Below are 19,566 nucleotides of genomic sequence, written 5' to 3'. Positions count from 1 at the left end.
CAAACACATGGCTCAATGTGAGTCAATGCATAGCCTATACCCGCACACACACACACAGAAACACACCTTAATATGGCTCAGTGTACAGCCTATAGCAGTACACACACACATATCTTACTGTGACTCATGCAGACTCTACAGCACCAAATACACAAACACTAACACAGGGCTGGGATTCAATGCACAGTCCATACCAGCAAAGGCACACACACCACACCACACTGTGACTCAATGTTCAGATTATACCAGCACACACACACGGCTCACTCTGTCCTAGTGCACAGAATATAACATCACACACACACCCCACACTGTGACTCAATGCACAGCCTGTACCTACACATACACACACACACAGCTCACTGTGACAAAATATGCAGCCTATACCAGCACACACACACACACACCCTCAATGTTACACAATGGTCAGCCTATATCAGAACATGCAGACACACACACACATCACTCTGACTCACTGCACATCCTATACCAGTGCACTCACACACACACACACATGGCTGACTGTGAATCAATGCACACTCTGTACCAGGACACACACACACACACACACACGGCTCCCTGTGACTCAGTGCACAGGATATGCTAGCAGACATACACACACAGAGAAGCACATACGGCAAAATGTGAGTCAATCCACAGCCCATACCTCCACACACGCACACATACTGACACTCAAAAACACAGCTCAGTGTGATTCAATGCAAATCCTAAACTAGAAAGTGCACACACACAGACACAAACCTCCCTATGAATCAGTGCATAGCATATAACATCACACACATACACCTCACTGTGACTCAATGTGCTGCCTCTACCTGCACACACACACAAAAAAAACTCAATATGACTCAATGAGCAGGCTGTACCAGCACACATATACACACATGTGCACACAGACCTCAGTGTGCCTCAATTGTCAGCCTATACCAGAACACACAGACACACACACCTCCCACTCTGACTCAATGCACAACCTATACCAGCGTGCACACACACTCACATGGCACAGTGAATCAAGGCACAATTTTACCAGCACATGCACACACACCTCAGAGTGATTCAAAGCTCAGCCTATACCAGCAAACACACACACACAAACACAGACATGCACAGATGCAGGCCTCACTGTGACTCAATGCACAGCCTATACTGGTACACACACACACACACCAACACGCACTCACACATGGCTCACTGGTACTCAATAAATCGCCTATACCAGCACACACACACACAGCGCACTGTGACTCAATGCAGTCTGTATCACCCACACTCACACACACACCCATGAGTCAATAAAGCCCATACCAGCACAATAAAGCCCATACCAGCACACAAACTCACATGCACACACACACACACGAGACTGTGACTCAAAACGCTTCCTGTACCAGCACACACACACACAAACACCTCACTGTGACTCAATGCACAGCCTATACGAGCACACACATACACACACAGCTCACAGTGACTCAATACAGAGTCTATACCAGCGCACACACAGACACACAGCCCACTCTGTCTCAATTGTCATCTAGTGCCAGCACACACACACACACAAACACACAAACACACACAGCCGTTCAGGTCAAAGTGGATAAAACCACAGTCCACACCATCACAGCACACACACACCGCACTACTCACTGTGACTCAATGCACAGTCTACACCAGCAAATACACACACACATACACAAACAACTCCCACACATTCAACTGTGACTCAGTGCTCTGACTATACCAGCTCCCCACACACACATGGTTCACTGTGACTCAGTGCACAGCAAATAACTGTACACACACACCCCTACACACACATATTGCTCAGTTTGACCTAACGAACAGTCTGTAACACCACATACACACATGCACACCTCAGTGACTCAATGTTCAGCCTGTACCATCACACACACACACGCATACACAAATACACGTACACACACTAATACGGCTCGCTGTGATTCAATGCACAGCCTATAACATCACACAGAGACACCCATCACTGTGACTCGAACTGCAGCTTGTACTTGCACATATACACACAAAGACCCACCTTCTGTGACTCAATTCACAGCCTACTGCAGCATACACACAGAAAAACAACCATCACTGTGATTCAATGCACCGCCTATACCACCATACACACAGAGCTCACTGTGAATCAATGCACAGCCTATAGAAGAACACACAAACACTCACTCACACATACCTGACTGTGACTCAGTGAACCACCTATAGCAGCACACACACACACACACAAACATACACTGCTCATTGGACTCAATGCACTGCCTAAACCAGCACACACACACACAAACACACACACACATATGACTCACTGACTCAATGCACAGCCTGTACTGGCACACACACAAGGCTTACTGTGACTCAATGCAGAGTCTACACCAGCATACAAACACATGGCTCACTGTGACTCAATGTAATGCCTATGACAGCACACACACACAGAGACACATGCATGGCTCTCTCTGATTCAATGCACGTACTATACCATCACAAACACACACACACGCACAGTCACTGTGACACAACGCAGACCCTATACCACAACACCCATGCAAAGACACATATGCACGGCTCTTTGTGACTCTATGCACACCCTTTACTATCACATACACACATTCACACATGGCTCATTGTGAATCAGTGCACAGTCTGTAGTTCCAGGTATACACACACAGACACACACCTCAGTGACTCAATGCAAAGCCCATACCATCACACACACACACACATACACACACAGCTCACTGTGAATCAGTGTACAGTCTTCAGCTCCATGTACATACACACACAACACACCTTAGTGAATCAATGCAGAGACCATACCAGCATACACACACACATACACACACCTGAGACTCAATGCTCTGCCTATTCCAGCACACACACACACACAGGCACACACACGGCTCACTGTCATTCAATACCAGCCTGTACCTGCACACACACACACTCACACACACCGCCGTGTGACTCAATGCAGATGATACCACCACACAGACACACAGACACACACACACCTGTCTGAGACTCAATGCCAAGCCCATACAAGTAAACAGACACACAAAACAAAGGCTCACTGAGACTCAATGAACAGTGTATACTAGCACATACAAACACATGGCTCAATGTGAGTCAATGCATAGCCTATACCCGCACACACACACACAGAAACACACCTTAACATGGCTCAGTGTACAGACTATAGCAGTACACACACACACAAACACACACCGCTCAGTGATTCAATGCAAATCCCATATCAGCATACACATACACATACACTCACCTAGGTGTGACTCAATTCTCAGCATATAGCAGCACACACACACACCTTACTGTGACTCATGCAGACTCTACAGCACCAAATACACAACACTAACACAGGGCTGTGATTCAATGCACAGCCTATAACACCACACAGAGACACCCATCACTGTGACTCAAACCGCAGCCTGTACATGCACATACACACACAAAGACCCACTTTCTGTGACTCAATACACAGCCTACTGCAGCACACACACACACACAAACACAACCATCACTGTGACTCAATGCACCTCCTGTACCAGCTTACACACATGCCTCACTGTGAATCAATGCACAGCCTATACAAGAACACACAAACACTCACACATACCTGACTGTGACTCAGTGAACCACCTATAGCAGCACCCACAAACACACACAAACATACATGATTCACTTGGACTCAATGCACTTCATATATCAGCACACACAAACACACACACACACACATATGACTCACTGACTCCTTGCACAGCCTGTACTGGCACACACACAAGTCTTACTGTGACTCAATGCAGAGTCTCCACCAGCATACAAACACATGGCTCACTGTGACACAATGTAATGCCTATGCCAGCACACACACACAGAGATGCATGCATGGCTCTCTCTGATACAATGCATGTACTATACCATCACAAACACACACACACACACACGCACAGTCACTGTGACACAATGCACAGCCTATACCACAACACCCATGCAAAGACACATATGCACGGCTCATTGTGACTCTATGAACACCCTATACTATCACATACACACATACACACATGGCTCATTGTGAATCAGTGCACAGTCTGTAGTTCCAGGTATACACACACAGACACACACCTCAGTGACTCAATGCAAAGCCCATACCATCACACACACACACACATACACACACAGCTCACTGTGAATCAGTGTACAGTCTTCAGCTCCATGTACATACACACACAACACACCTTAGTGAATCAATGCAGAGACCATACCAGCATACACACACACATACACACACCTGAGACTCAATGCTCTGCCTATTCCAGCACACACACACACGGCTCACTGTGGTTCAATACCAGCCTGTACCTGCACACACACACACTCTCACACACACCGCCGTGTGACTCAATGCAGTTTATACCACCACACAGACACACAAACACACACAAACACCTCTATGTGACTCAATGCCAAGCCCATACAAGTAAACAGACACACACAACAATGGCTCACTGAGACTCAATGAATAGCGTATAGTAGCACATACAAACACATGGCTCAATGTGAGTCAATGCATAGCCTATACCCGCACACACACACACAGAAACACACCTTAATATGGCTCAGTGTACAGCCTATAGCAGTACACACACACATATCTTACTGTGACTCATGCAGACTCTACAGCACCAAATACACAAACACTAACACAGGGCTGGGATTCAATGCACAGTCCATACCAGCAAAGGCACACACACCACACCACACTGTGACTCAATGTTCAGATTATACCAGCACACACACACGGCTCACTCTGTCCTAGTGCACAGAATATAACATCACACACACACCCCACACTGTGACTCAATGCACAGCCTGTACCTACACATACACACACACACAGCTCACTGTGACAAAATATGCAGCCTATACCAGCACACACACACACACACCCTCAATGTTACACAATGGTCAGCCTATATCAGAACATGCAGACACACACACACATCACTCTGACTCACTGCACATCCTATACCAGTGCACTCACACACACACACACGGCTGACTGTGAATCAATGCACACTCTGTACCAGGACACACACACACACACACACACGGCTCCCTGTGACTCAGTGCACAGGATATGCTAGCAGACATACACACACAGAGAAGCACATACGGCAAAATGTGAGTCAATCCACAGCCCATACCTCCACACACGCACACATACTGACACTCAAAAACACAGCTCAGTGTGATTCAATGCAAATCCTAAACTAGAAAGTGCACACACACAGACACAAACCTCCCTATGAATCAGTGCATAGCATATAACATCACACACATACACCTCACTGTGACTCAATGTGCTGCCTCTACCTGCACACACACACAAAAAAAACTCAATATGACTCAATGAGCAGGCTGTACCAGCACACATATACACACATGTGCACACAGACCTCAGTGTGCCTCAATTGTCAGCCTATACCAGAACACACAGACACACACACCTCCCACTCTGACTCAATGCACAACCTATACCAGCGTGCACACACACTCACGTGGCACAGTGAATCAAGGCACAATTTTACCAGCACATGCACACACACCTCAGAGTGATTCAAAGCTCAGCCTATACCAGCAAACACACACACACAAACACAGACATGCACAGATGCAGGCCTCACTGTGACTCAATGCACAGCCTATACTGGTACACACACACACACACCAACACGCACTCACACATGGCTCACTGGTACTCAATAAATCGCCTATACCAGCACACACACACACAGCGCACTGTGACTCAATGCAGTCTGTATCACCCACACTCACACACACACCCATGAGTCAATAAAGCCCATACCAGCACAATAAAGCCCATACCAGCACACAAACTCACATGCACACACACACACACGAGACTGTGACTCAAAACGCTTCCTGTACCAGCACACACACACACAAACACCTCACTGTGACTCAATGCACAGCCTATACGAGCACACACATACACACACAGCTCACAGTGACTCAATACAGAGTCTATACCAGCGCACACACAGACACACAGCCCACTCTGTCTCAATTGTCATCTAGTGCCAGCACACACACACACACAAACACACAAACACACACAGCCGTTCAGGTCAAAGTGGATAAAACCACAGTCCACACCATCACAGCACACACACAGCGCACTACTCACTGTGACTCAATGCACAGTCTACACCAGCAAATACACACACACATACACAAACAACTCCCACACATTCAACTGTGACTCAGTGCTCTGACTATACCAGCTCCCCACACACACATGGTTCACTGTGACTCAGTGCACAGCAAATAACTGTACACACACACCCCTACACACACATATTGCTCAGTTTGACCTAACGAACAGTCTGTAACACCACATACACACATGCACACCTCAGTGACTCAATGTTCAGCCTGTACCATCACACACACACACGCATACACAAATACACGTACACACACTAATACGGCTCGCTGTGATTCAATGCACAGCCTATAACATCACACAGAGACACCCATCACTGTGACTCGAACTGCAGCTTGTACTTGCACATATACACACAAAGACCCACCTTCTGTGACTCAATTCACAGCCTACTGCAGCATACACACAGAAAAACAACCATCACTGTGATTCAATGCACCGCCTATACCACCATACACACAGAGCTCACTGTGAATCAATGCACAGCCTATAGAAGAACACACAAACACTCACTCACACATACCTGACTGTGACTCAGTGAACCACCTATAGCAGCACACACACACACACACAAACATACACTGCTCATTGGACTCAATGCACTGCCTAAACCAGCACACACACAAACAAACACACACACACATATGACTCACTGACTCAATGCACAGCCTGTACTGGCACACACACAAGGCTTACTGTGACTCAATGCAGAGTCTACACCAGCATACAAACACATGGCTCACTGTGACTCAATGTAATGCCTATGACAGCACACACACACAGAGACACATGCATGGCTCTCTCTGATTCAATGCACGTACTATACCATCACAAACACACACACACGCACAGTCACTGTGACACAACGCAGACCCTATACCACAACACCCATGCAAAGACACATATGCACGGCTCTTTGTGACTCTATGCACACCCTTTACTATCACATACACACATTCACACATGGCTCATTGTGAATCAGTGCACAGTCTGTAGTTCCAGGTATACACACACAGACACACACCTCAGTGACTCAATGCAAAGCCCATACCATCACACACACACACACATACACACACAGCTCACTGTGAATCAGTGTACAGTCTTCAGCTCCATGTACATACACACACAACACACCTTAGTGAATCAATGCAGAGACCATACCAGCATACACACACACATACACACACCTGAGACTCAATGCTCTGCCTATTCCAGCACACACACACACACAGGCACACACACGGCTCACTGTCATTCAATACCAGCCTGTACCTGCACACACACACACTCACACACACCGCCGTGTGACTCAATGCAGATGATGCCACCACACAGACACACAGACACACACACACCTGTCTGAGACTCAATGCCAAGCCCATACAAGTAAACAGACACACAAAACAAAGGCTCACTGAGACTCAATGAACAGTGTATACTAGCACATACAAACACATGGCTCAATGTGAGTCAATGCATAGCCTATACCCGCACACACACACACAGAAACACACCTTAACATGGCTCAGTGTACAGACTATAGCAGTACACACACACACAAACACACACCGCTCAGTGATTCAATGCAAATCCCATATCAACATACACATACACATACACTCACCTAGGTGTGACTCAATTCTCAGCATATAGCAGCACACACACACACCTTACTGTGACTCATGCAGACTCTACAGCACCAAATACACAACACTAACACAGGGCTGTGATTCAATGCACAGCCTATAACACCACACAGAGACACCCATCACTGTGACTCAAACCGCAGCCTGTACATGCACATACACACACAAAGACCCACTTTCTGTGACTCAATACACAGCCTACTGCAGCACACACACACACACAAACACAACCATCACTGTGACTCAATGCACCTCCTGTACCAGCTTACACACATGCCTCACTGTGAATCAATGCACAGCCTATACAAGAACACACAAACACTCACACATACCTGACTGTGACTCAGTGAACCACCTATAGCAGCACCCACAAACACACACAAACATACATGATTCACTTGGACTCAATGCACTTCATATATCAGCACACACAAACACACACACACACACATATGACTCACTGACTCCTTGCACAGCCTGTACTGGCACACACACAAGTCTTACTGTGACTCAATGCAGAGTCTCCACCAGCATACAAACACATGGCTCACTGTGACACAATGTAATGCCTATGCCAGCACACACACACAGAGACGCATGCATGGCTCTCTCTGATACAATGCATGTACTATACCATCACAAACACACACACACACACACAGTCACTGTGACACAATGCACAGCCTATACCACAACACCCATGCAAAGACACATATGCACGGCTCATTGTGACTCTATGAACACCCTATACTATCACATACACACATTCACACATGGCTCATTGTGAATCAGTGCACAGTCTGTAGTTCCAGGTATACACACACAGACACACACCTCAGTGACTCAATGCAAAGCCCATACCATCACACACACACACACATACACACACAGCTCACTGTGAATCAGTGTACAGTCTTCAGCTCCATGTACATACACACACAACACACCTTAGTGAATCAATGCAGAGACCATACCAGCATACACACACACATACACACACCGGAGACTCAATGCTCTGCCTATTCCAGCACACACACACACGGCTCACTGTGGTTCAATACCAGCCTGTACCTGCACACACACACACTCTCACACACACCGCCGTGTGACTCAATGCAGTTTATACCACCACACAGACACACAAACACACACAAACACCTCTCTGTGACTTAATGCCAAGCCCATACAAGTAAACAGACACACACAACAATGGCTCACTGAGACTCAATGAATAGCGTATAGTAGCACATACAAACACATGGCTCAATGTGAGTCAATGCATAGCCTATACCCGCACACACACACACAGAAACACACCTTAATATGGCTCAGTGTACAGCCTATAGCAGTACACACACACATATCTTACTGTGACTCATGCAGACTCTACAGCACCAAATACACAAACACTAACACAGGGCTGGGATTCAATGCACAGTCCATACCAGCAAAGGCACACACACCACACCACACTGTGACTCAATGTTCAGATTATACCAGCACACACACACGGCTCACTCTGTCCTAGTGCACAGAATATAACATCACACACACCCCCCACACTGTGACTCAATGCACAGCCTGTACCTACACATACACACACACACAGCTCACTGTGACAAAATATGCAGCCTATACCAGCACACACACACACACACCCTCAATGTTACACAATGGTCAGCCTATATCAGAACATGCAGACACACACACACATCACTCTGACTCACTGCACATCCTATACCAGTGCACTCTCACACACACACACATGGCTGACTGTGAATCAATGCACACTCTGTACCAGGACACACACACACACACACACACGGCTCCCTGTGACTTAGTGCACAGGATATGCTAGCAGACATACACACACAGAGAAGCACATACGGCAAAATGTGAGTCAATCCACAGCCCATACCTCCACACACGCACACATACTGACACTCAAAAACACAGCTCAGTGTGATTCAATGCAAATCCTAAACTAGAAAGTGCACACACACAGACACAAACCTCCCTATGAATCAGTGCATAGCATATAACATCACACACATACACCTCACTGTGACTCAATGTGCTGCCTCTACCTGCACACACACACAAAAAAAACTCAATATGACTCAATGAGCAGGCTGTACCAGCACACATATACACACATGTGCACACAGACCTCAGTGTGCCTCAATTGTCAGCCTATACCAGAACACACAGACACACACACCTCCCACTCTGACTCAATGCACAACCTATACCAGCGTGCACACACACTCACATGGCACAGTGAATCAAGGCACAATTTTACCAGCACATGCACACACACCTCAGAGTGATTCAAAGCTCAGCCTATACCAGCAAACACACACACACAAACACAGACATGCACAGATGCAGGCCTCACTGTGACTCAATGCACAGCCTATACCAGTACACACACACACACACCAACACGCACTCACACATGGCTCACTGGTACTCAATAAATCGCCTATACCAGCACACACACACACAGCGCACTGTGACTCAATGCAGTCTGTATCACCCACACTCACACACACACCCATGAGTCAATAAAGCCCATACCAGCACAATAAAGCCCATACCAGCACACAAACTCACATGCACACACACACACACGAGACTGTGACTCAAAACGCTTCCTGTACCAGCACACACACACACAAACACCTCACTGTGACTCAATGCACAGCCTATACGAGCACACACATACACACACAGCTCACAGTGACTCAATACAGAGTCTATACCAGCGCACACACAGACACACAGCCCACTCTGTCTCAATTGTCATCTAGTGCCAGCACACACACACACACAAACACACAAACACACACAGCCGTTCAGGTCAAAGTGGATAAAACCACAGTCCACACCATCACAGCACACACACAGCGCACTACTCACTGTGACTCAATGCACAGTCTACACCAGCAAATACACACACACATACACAAACAACTCCCACACATTCAACTGTGACTCAGTGCTCTGACTATACCAGCTCCCCACACACACATGGTTCACTGTGACTCAGTGCACAGCAAATAACTGTACACACACACCCCTACACACACATATTGCTCAGTTTGACCTAACGAACAGTCTGTAACACCACATACACACATGCACACCTCAGTGACTCAATGTTCAGCCTGTACCATCACACACACACACGCATACACAAATACACATACACACACTAATACGGCTCGCTGTGATTCAATGCACAGCCTATAACATCACACAGAGACACCCATCACTGTGACTCGAACTGCAGCTTGTACTTGCACATATACACACAAAGACCCACCTTCTGTGACTCAATTCACAGCCTACTGCAGCATACACACAGAAAAACAACCATCACTGTGATTCAATGCACCGCCTATACCACCATACACACAGAGCTCACTGTGAATCAATGCACAGCCTATAGAAGAACACACAAACACTCACTCACACATACCTGACTGTGACTCAGTGAACCACCTATAGCAGCACACACACACACACACAAACATACACTGCTCATTGGACTCAATGCACTGCCTAAACCAGCACACACACACACAAACACACACACACATATGACTCACTGACTCAATGCACAGCCTGTACTGGCACACACACAAGGCTTACTGTGACTCAATGCAGAGTCTACACCAGCATACAAACACATGGCTCACTGTGACTCAATGTAATGCCTATGACAGCACACACACACAGAGACACATGCATGGCTCTCTCTGATTCAATGCACGTACTATACCATCACAAACACACACACACGCACAGTCACTGTGACACAACGCAGACCCTATACCACAACACCCATGCAAAGACACATATGCACGGCTCTTTGTGACTCTATGCACACCCTTTACTATCACATACACACATTCACACATGGCTCATTGTGAATCAGTGCACAGTCTGTAGTTCCAGGTATACACACACAGACACACACCTCAGTGACTCAATGCAAAGCCCATACCATTACACACACACACACATACACACACAGCTCACTGTGAATCAGTGTACAGTCTTCAGCTCCATGTACATACACACACAACACACCTTAGTGAATCAATGCAGAGACCATACCAGCATACACACACACATACACACACCTGAGACTCAATGCTCTGCCTATTCCAGCACACACACACACACAGGCACACACACGGCTCACTGTCATTCAATACCAGCCTGTACCTGCACACACACACACTCTCACACACACTGCCGTGTGACTCAATGCAGATGATACCACCACACAGACACACAGACACACACACACCTGTCTGAGACTCAATGCCAAGCCCATACAAGTAAACAGACACACAAAACAAAGGCTCACTGAGACTCAATGAACAGTGTATACTAGCACATACAAACACATGGCTCAATGTGAGTCAATGCATAGCCTATACCCGCACACACACACACAGAAACACACCTTAACATGGCTCAGTGTACAGACTATAGCAGTACACACACACACAAACACACACCGCTCAGTGATTCAATGCAAATCCCATATCAGCATACACATACACATACACTCACCTAGGTGTGACTCAATTCTCAGCATATAGCAGCACACACACACACCTTACTGTGACTCATGCAGACTCTACAGCACCAAATACACAACACTAACACAGGGCTGTGATTCAATGCACAGCCTATAACACCACACAGAGACACCCATCACTGTGACTCTAACCGCAGCCTGTACATGCACATACACACACAAAGACCCACTTTCTGTGACTCAATACACAGCCTACTGCAGCACACACACACACACAAACACAACCATCACTGTGACTCAATGCACCTCCTGTACCAGCTTACACACATGCCTCACTGTGAATCAATGCACAGCCTATACAAGAACACACAAACACTCACACATACCTGACTGTGACTCAGTGAACCACCTATAGCAGCACCCACAAACACACACAAACATACATGATTCACTTGGACTCAATGCACTTCATATATCAGCACACACACACACACACACACATATATGACTCACTGACTCCTTGCACAGCCTGTACTGGCACACACACAAGTCTTACTGTGACTCAATGCAGAGTCTCCACCAGCATACAAACACATGGCTCACTGTGACACAATGTAATGCCTATGCCAGCACACACACACAGAGACGCATGCATGGCTCTCTCTGATACAATGCATGTACTATACCAACACAAACACACACACACACACGCACAGTCACTGTGACACAATGCACAGCCTATACCACAACACCCATGCAAAGACACATATGCACGGCTCATTGTGACTCTATGAACACCCTATACTATCACATACACACATTCACACATGGCTCATTGTGAATCAGTGCACAGTCTGTAGTTCCAGGTATACACACACAGACACACACCTCAGTGACTCAATGCAAAGCCCATACCATCACACACACACACACATACACACACAGCTCACTGTGAATCAGTGTACAGTCTTCAGCTCCATGTACATACACACACAACACACCTTAGTGAATCAATGCAGAGACCATACCAGCATACACACTCACATACACACACCGGAGACTCAATGCTCTGCCTATTCCATCACACACACACACGGCTCACTGTGGTTCAATACCAGCCTGTACCTGCACACACACACACTCTCACACACACCGCCGTGTGACTCAATGCAGTTTATACCACCACACAGACACACAAACACACACAAACACCTCTCTGTGACTCAATGCCAAGCCCATACAAGTAAACAGACACACACAACAATGGCTCACTGAGACTCAATGAATAGCGTATAGTAGCACATACAAACACATGGCTCAATGTGAGTCAATGCATAGCCTATACCCGCACACACACACACAGAAACACACCTTAATATGGCTCAGTGTACAGCCTATAGCAGTACACACACACATATCTTACTGTGACTCATGCAGACTCTACAGCACCAAATACACAAACACTAACACAGGGCTGGGATTCAATGCACAGTCCATACCAGCAAAGGCACACACACCACACCACACTGTGACTCAATGTTCAGATTATACCAGCACACACACACGGCTCACTCTGTCCTAGTGCACAGAATATAACATCACACACACCCCCCACACTGTGACTCAATGCACAGCCTGTACCTACACATACACACACACACAGCTCACTGTGACAAAATATGCAGCCTATACCAGCACACACACACACACACCCTCAATGTTACACAATGGTCAGCCTATATCAGAACATGCAGACACACACACACATCACTCTGACTCACTGCACATCCTATACCAGTGCACTCTCACACACACACACATGGCTGACTGTGAATCAATGCACACTCTGTACCAGGACACACACACACACACACACACGGCTCCCTGTGACTTAGTGCACAGGATATGCTAGCAGACATACACACACAGAGAAGCACATACGGCAAAATGTGAGTCAATCCACAGCCCATACCTCCACACACGCACACATACTGACACTCAAAAACACAGCTCAGTGTGATTCAATGCAAATCCTAAACTAGAAAGTGCACACACACAGACACAAACCTCCCTATGAATCAGTGCATAGCATATAACATCACACACATACACCTCACTGTGACTCAATGTGCTGCCTCTACCTGCACACACACACAAAAAAAACTCAATATGACTCAATGAGCAGGCTGTACCAGCACACATATACACACATGTGCACACAGACCTCAGTGTGCCTCAATTGTCAGCCTATACCAGAACACACAGACACACACACCTCCCACTCTGACTCAATGCACAACCTATACCAGCGTGCACACACACTCACATGGCACAGTGAATCAAGGCACAATTTTACCAGCACATGCACACACACCTCAGAGTGATTCAAAGCTCAGCCTATACCAGCAAACACACACACACAAACACAGACATGCACAGATGCAGGCCTCACTGTGACTCAATGCACAGCCTATACCAGTACACACACACACACACCAACACGCACTCACACATGGCTCACTGGTACTCAATAAATCGCCTATACCAGCACACACACACACAGCGCACTGTGACTCAATGCAGTCTGTATCACCCACACTCACACACACACCCATGAGTCAATAAAGCCCATACCAGCACAATAAAGCCCATACCAGCACACAAACTCACATGCACACACACACACACGAGACTGTGACTCAAAACGCTTCCTGTACCAGCACACACACACACAAACACCTCACTGTGACTCAATGCACAGCCTATACGAGCACACACATACACACACAGCTCACAGTGACTCAATACAGAGTCTATACCAGCGCACACACAGACACACAGCCCACTCTGTCTCAATTGTCATCTAGTGCCAGCACACACACACACACAAACACACAAACACACACAGCCGTTCAGGTCAAAGTGGATAAAACCACAGTCCACACCATCACAGCACACACACAGCGCACTACTCACTGTGACTCAATGCACAGTCTACACCAGCAAATACACACACACATACACAAACAACTCCCACACATTCAACTGTGACTCAGTGCTCTGACTATACCAGCTCCCCACACACACATGGTTCACTGTGACTCAGTGCACAGCAAATAACTGTACACACACACCCCTACACACACATATTGCTCAGTTTGACCTAACGAACAGTCTGTAACACCACATACACACATGCACACCTCAGTGACTCAATGTTCAGCCTGTACCATCACACACACACACGCATACACAAATACACGTACACACACTAATACGGCTCGCTGTGATTCAATGCACAGCCTATAACATCACACAGAGACACCCATCACTGTGACTCGAACTGCAGCTTGTACTTGCACATATACACACAAAGACCCACCTTCTGTGACTCAATTCACAGCCTACTGCAGCATACACACAGAAAAACAACCATCACTGTGATTCAATGCACCGCCTATACCACCATACACACAGAGCTCACTGTGAATCAATGCACAGCCTATAGAAGAACACACAAACACTCACTCACACATACCTGACTGTGACTCAGTGAACCACCTATAGCAGCACACACACACACACACAAACATACACTGCTCATTGGACTCAATGCACTGCCTAAACCAGCACACACACACACAAACACACACACACATATGACTCACTGACTCAATGCACAGCCTGTACTGGCACACACACAAGGCTTACTGTGACTCAATGCAGAGTCTACACCAGCATACAAACACATGGCTCACTGTGACTCAATGTAATGCCTATGACAGCACACACACACAGAGACACATGCATGGCTCTCTCTGATTCAATGCACGTACTATACCATCACAAACACACACACACGCACAGTCACTGTGACACAACGCAGACCCTATACCACAACACCCATGCAAAGACACATATGCACGGCTCTTTGTGACTCTATGCACACCCTTTACTATCACATACACACATTCACACATGGCTCATTGTGAATCAGTGCACAGTCTGTAGTTCCAGGTATACACACACAGACACACACCTCAGTGACTCAATGCAAAGCCCATACCATCACACACACACACACATACACACACAGCTCACTGTGAATCAGTGTACAGTCTTCAGCTCCATGTACATACACACACAACACACCTTAGTGAATCAATGCAGAGACCATACCAGCATACACACTCACATACACACACCGGAGACTCAATGCTCTGCCTATTCCATCACACACACACACGGCTCACTGTGGTTCAATACCAGCCTGTACCTGCACACACACACACTCTCACACACACCGCCGTGTGACTCAATGCAGTTTATACCACCACACAGACACACAAACACACACAAACACCTCTCTGTGACTCAATGCCAAGCCCATACAAGTAAACAGACACACACAACAATGGCTCACTGAGACTCAATGAATAGCGTATAGTAGCACATACAAACACATGGCTCAATGTGAGTCAATGCATAGCCTATACCCGCACACACACACACAGAAACACACCTTAATATGGCTCAGTGTACAGCCTATAGCAGTACACACACACATATCTTACTGTGACTCATGCAGACTCTACAGCACCAAATACACAAACACTAACACAGGGCTGGGATTCAATGCACAGTCCATACCAGCAAAGGCACACACACCACACCACACTGTGACTCAATGTTCAGATTATACCAGCACACACACACGGCTCACTCTGTCCTAGTGCACAGAATATAACATCACACACACACTCCACACTGTGACTCAATGCACAGCCTGTACCTACACATACACACACACACAGCTCACTGTGACAAAATATGCAGCCTATACCAGCACACACACACACACACCCTCAATGTTACACAATGGTCAGCCTATATCAGAACATGCAGACACACACACACATCACTCTGACTCACTGCACATCCTATACCAGTGCACTCACACACACACACACATGGCTGACTGTGAATCAATGCACACTCTGTACCAGGACACACACACACACACACACACGGCTCCCTGTGACTTAGTGCACAGGATATGCTAGCAGACATACACACACAGAGAAGCACATACGGCAAAATGTGAGTCAATCCACAGCCCATACCTCCACACACGCACACATACTGACACTCAAAAACACAGCTCAGTGTGATTCAATGCAAATCCTAAACTAGAAAGTGCACACACACAGACACAAACCTCCCTATGAATCAGTGCATAGCATATAACATCACACACATACACCTCACTGTGACTCAATGTGCTGCCTCTACCTGCACACACACACAAAAAAAACTCAATATGACTCAATGAGCAGGCTGTACCAGCACACATATACACACATGTGCACACAGACCTCAGTGTGCCTCAATTGTCAGCCTATACCAGAACACACAGACACACACACCTCCCACTCTGACTCAATGCACAACCTATACCAGCGTGCACACACACTCACATGGCACAGTGAATCAAGGCACAATTTTACCAGCACATGCACACACACCTCAGAGTGATTCAAAGCTCAGCCTATACCAGCAAACACACACACACAAACACAGACATGCACAGATGCAGGCCTCACTGTGACTCAATGCACAGCCTATACCAGTACACACACACACACACCAACACGCACTCACACATGGCTCACTGGTACTCAATAAATCGCCTATACCAGCACACACACACACAGCGCACTGTGACTCAATGCAGTCTGTATCACCCACACTCACACACACACCCATGAGTCAATAAAGCCCATACCAGCACAATAAAGCCCATACCAGCACACAAACTCACATGCACACACACACACACGAGACTGTGACTCAAAACGCTTCCTGTACCAGCACACACACACACAAACACCTCACTGTGACTCAATGCACAGCCTATACGAGCACACACATACACACACAGCTCACAGTGACTCAATACAGAGTCTATACCAGCGCACACACAGACACACAGCCCACTCTGTCTCAATTGTCATCTAGTGCCAGCACACACACACACACAAACACACAAACACACACAGCCGTTCAGGTCAAAGTGGATAAAACCACAGTCCACACCATCACAGCACACACACAGCGCACTACTCACTGTGACTCAATGCACAGTCTACACCAGCAAATACACACACACATACACAAACAACTCCCACACATTCAACTGTGACTCAGTGCTCTGACTATACCAGCTCCCCACACACACATGGTTCACTGTGACTCAGTGCACAGCAAATAACTGTACACACACACCCCTACACACACATATTGCTCAGTTTGACCTAACGAACAGTCTGTAACACCACATACACACATGCACACCTCAGTGACTCAATGTTCAGCCTGTACCATCACACACACACACGCATACACAAATACACGTACACACACTAATACGGCTCGCTGTGATTCAATGCACAGCCTATAACATCACACAGAGACACCCATCACTGTGACTCGAACTGCAGCTTGTACTTGCACATATACACACAAAGACCCACCTTCTGTGACTCAATTCACAGCCTACTGCAGCATACACACAGAAAAACAACCATCACTGTGATTCAATGCACCGCCTATACCACCATACACACAGAGCTCACTGTGAATCAATGCACAGCCTATAGAAGAACACACAAACACTCACTCACACATACCTGACTGTGACTCAGTGAACCACCTATAGCAGCACACACACACACACACAAACATACACTGCTCATTGGACTCAATGCACTGCTTAAACCAGCACACACACACACAAACACACACACACATATGACTCACTGACTCAATGCACAGCCTGTACTGGCACACACACAAGGCTTACTGTGACTCAATGCAGAGTCTACACCAGCATACAAACACATGGCTCACTGTGACTCAATGTAATGCCTATGACAGCACACACACAGAGAGACACATGCATGGCTCTCTCTGATTCAATGCACGTACTATACCATCACAAACACACACACACGCACAGTCACTGTGACACAACGCAG

This window comes from Pseudorca crassidens, chromosome Y (assembly GCF_039906515.1).
Source record: "Pseudorca crassidens isolate mPseCra1 chromosome Y, mPseCra1.hap1, whole genome shotgun sequence".
NCBI classification, from domain to species: Eukaryota; Metazoa; Chordata; class Mammalia; order Artiodactyla; family Delphinidae; genus Pseudorca; species Pseudorca crassidens.
The sequence above is the reverse complement of the archived record's forward strand: the minus strand, read 5'-3'. Positions refer to the sequence as shown.